This window comes from Alligator sinensis, unplaced genomic scaffold (assembly GCF_000455745.1).
Source record: "Alligator sinensis unplaced genomic scaffold, ASM45574v1 scaffold682_1, whole genome shotgun sequence".
Taxonomy (NCBI): Eukaryota; Metazoa; Chordata; order Crocodylia; family Alligatoridae; genus Alligator; species Alligator sinensis.
The window spans coordinates 1,050,841-1,054,948 of NW_005842011.1; positions in this window are offsets into that span (position 1 = coordinate 1,050,841).

Below are 4,108 nucleotides of genomic sequence, written 5' to 3' on the forward strand. Positions count from 1 at the left end.
CCCCGCCGAGGTAAAGACACTCACATTGTAGTAAATTAATCTTAAAAACAGAATAATGACCAAAGTTCATACATTACAGCATTTGAAAGAAAAGACATCCCAATCACCCACATTTTTTTCCTGCACTCAGTACTTCCCTAAATAATATAAATAGATTTCATCTGTTGCCCAAAGGCCAAAAAAGTGCCTTTGATCCATAAATTAAAATCAGCCAATTTGATCAAGGATGAAACATTTCTGCTCTGAGTTAGTAAGTTTTAGCAGCTATCTTACTAAATCTGTCTTTACCAGAATGTGAATGGCAGGATTCATTTAGTGAAGAAAAAGGCATACACAAGCCGCAGTCACTGACATCCTTGCTATATTCCAAAACCATAGAGGTCAAAACTATTCATGATGTTTTGGGGGAAGGAGAGGTTATGGAAAGCAAATGCAAGATTAGCAATAAGCCCTTTTATGGAAAGATATATTCCTCTGTGATAGCAGACTTTAAATACAGTCTCCTCTTGAGAAAAGAAATGGCATTTACAATGTGTAAAGATAGAAATGAGTAGTGACATTTTGTTTTAGATCTTCTCTTTGTGTAAACTTTGGAGCAACAATGTAAATAAAACTGTAACACCAAGTCTACATGAGAAAAGACTTGCCATTATAACCACACTGTTACAGATATGCCAACAGACCCACCAAACATAGATGTGGCTGATACCAGCAAAGAATCACTCTTGCCAGTATACTGTGTACAGGTTTGGTGAGCAAAACAAGCTGCAGCTATCTGTAAATGTTGTTTTGCTACTAAAACAGAATCTATAGTGTAGTGTTTATTTGTATAAAAATACAGCTAAAAACAATATAACTTAGATATACACCAATCCATGGGTGAATCAAAGATTTTGAAAAAAAAAGGTGCAGATGGTGAGGTGCATCATCACATATAAAAACACATTTTTTCCAGTTAAAAAGAAACGGGAAGCTTTATTATGCTAGAGGCCTAGGGCTGTATTATTCAGTTTAAGATTAAAGCAAGAACAAATATAATTCATTGGAATGAGTTAAAAACAAATCTGCAGGACTGTGAAATAGGAGCTTCACTACCAGGAGCACCTAAAAGACAACAGAACTGCAGAAGAAATAATAGCTTAACTGCTGGAACATCAAGACCTCTAAAAAGAAGAGAGGGTTGTTAGCACCCATGGAATGAAGAGTTTAGAAGGGATCAGGTAGGTGATAATGAGCCATGGAATAATGACTCCCTCAGCACTGCCTGACTAGAAATGCTGCTGCCACTGCAGTTGGTTTTAAACTTTGGGTGCAGCAGGCATTGAAGGGAGGGGCATCACTGTACCTCTCTCCCCCAGACCTGTCCCTGCACCAATCCATAGACCTCAACTAAATGTCTGATTGGACAGTTCAGCTTCTCAAAGAGAAACTGAATGACTGCTCAGGTTACTTGAGCCTCACAGATTTTCAAGGTGAGATTTTTTTTTACAGGCTCAGCTCTCAGTTTGGTCTATACTTTCTAAAAGTCCTGTCTTCCACTTAGACCCCCAAGTAAAAGTCAGGTTTTGAAAAGTGCTCAGAAATATGCCTGCACTCCTACATTAAAATCTGTCCTCATTTCTGTTGTCAGGGAAGAGTTGAGTTCTGAGTAATTTTGAAAATTTGTCCCTTACCACACACAACCCCTCTGCTGGATGGAGAAGCCTCAGTTCCTCTTGTAGTGCTTTCAGTATCTCTTTGTTGCTTTTATTCAAAACAATGGTATCTGCTTCATGCCATTCAGTTTTCTTGTATGCAGCACTATTACACACACATCATTACGTATTGACTTTCTGAAGGCCTTATCTGTATTCACATTTAATATCGTGCATTAGGCCAGTGGTTCTCAATGGTGATGTGGTAACATCATCACTGTCATTGCTAAGGCCTCCGGCATGCCTCTGTTTCTAGAAGGGGCGTCCTGGGTGGACTGGGAGGAAGTTGCAGGAGCAGCCCCTTGTGTGGCAGCCCTTCCTAGTCTGCCTGACATGCTCCCACCTGGAAACCGTTTTACCTGGCTGCAGCTGTGCAACCAAGGCAGAAGCTCTGGGTGATGACCCTAGGGAGAACACTGGAATAGAGGCAGGGACACTAGAGAGATGGTCTGCCAAGCCAGAATCAAGATTCCCCTTGCATCCTGGCTCCCCCTTATCCCAGCTGTGCAGCAACAGGTACTGCATTAACCCTTTCACCGCCACAGCCAGAATAAGGCTTTTACCTACATGCAGGTCACTGGCACCTGTGAGAGAGCTAACAGAAGAGAGTGAGTGAAGCTGAAGAAGGGACTCTGCCCTAGATCCCCAATGCAGCCCCTGGGTTAACGCACACTGTAGTAAAACTCGGCCTGGGCTCCCTGTTCCTTTTCACCTGCACTTAGCACACCCCTCTGTCTACCCCCCAAGGACACAGAAGTAATTACCTACAACTCTGGAACAATGGTTCTCAACAAGGGTATTGGCAAATTCAGAAGAGTTGCAGAGGGTGCCTGGAGTCTGAAGAGGTAGAGAATCATTGCTTTAGGGAGCTAATGCTAAAGTACATTGAAAAAGACTCCCATTGCTTTTATTTTAGCTTATGATGGTACATAAGATATTCAAATGAGATTGCTCAGTGGCTAATTTCACTCTCAAACTGCTGTAAATTAGGAGCATCTCCATTGAAATCTCCATCCCCACAGAAGCATTGAGTCTACATACAGATGTGAGAGTAGAGTCAATCCCTCAGTTTTAATTTCAAGGGTTAAAAATAGACAGTTGTTAAAACAGAAAAAAAATGCAGCTTCAGCAATAATCAGCACCAGCTTTGAGATTTTTGGAACAGTTTAATTTGTTTTATTTCACACTGATCTGCAATACTTTGTGTGCAGCACAAATGCAAATAAATTGATTATTTCTTTTAATATTGCACATCAGCAAAATCAGGAAGAATATATAGGTAGAAAATGTAATAATTGCCAATCAATACATCTTAAAAATCAAACAGCTTACATTTACTCCTTTTACTGCTACCAAGATGCAACTCACTGAATCAGATTCTACACTCAGTTAGCCTGGTGCAAGTCATTAGCAGTATCACCAAAAATTATGACAGTTGGTATTCTTAAAGTCTATGCTTTGGGAATGTGAAAAATTTGTTTTTTTTCTTTTACACGCACGCGCCAAGTTTTTCACATTCCCGAAGCATAGACTTCAAGAACAATGCCAAAAATCATGAGAGTTGGCAATACTGCATTTGACCCAGAGCCTAAGACTCATATAATCCTAGAAATGAGAACCACTACGTGATCTAAAAGCTGTGATCTCAAAGTCCTGCCTATGTATTTCTAGCTTCCCTCCTCCCAGCTTTGCAGAGTTCAGAAAAACCTGGATCCTAGTATCTCATCTAGCGCTGCTATCACCCTAAGAGGCTCAACTATGCAGCTGCAAGCTGTTAGAGTGGTGTTGGAGATCCAGATGTTAGTTTTGCACCTCAGCTGTAATTAAGTGAACTAGAAGAAAGCCTTACTTGCTGTTTACCAGAATCCTTAAGAGAGGGGAATGTCCTACCAATCCATGGTAGAAATTTAAGTGAAAATGATAGTGTTCACAATTCTAAGGAAGGAGGAAGAAAGGGCATGGGAGCAATGGAATGAGAACAATGAGCTTGAAAAGAACGCCGCCTTCAACAAACTCTGGGAGCAGGTAGGTAGGAGGTCTTGAAGTTACACGAAATTCTAAAGGGAAAAAAACTGCACAAGGTCAAGTGGTCACCAAAAGGGACACTGTTAGTTTGGCTATAACTTAATAAAACCACAGAAGTGACTGCAGTGAGTTGTAGCAGTACCCCAGGTAGGTTTAGACTAACTAGCTCAGCTATGGAGGCCAACATGGGAATGTTTACCTTGCTTCTCAACTGTGACTGCAGTGTAGATATACCCTAAATTAAAGATAAAAAGGGCAAACTATCTCAAAGTGGAATATAGTTAGATAATGTGTCTGTAAAAGCAGTTTAATACTTTGAAGGGGAAAGAGGGAATCTTACATAAGTGGATTCAGGGGCATATGATTAAGGATAAAAATGAAGGACCCAC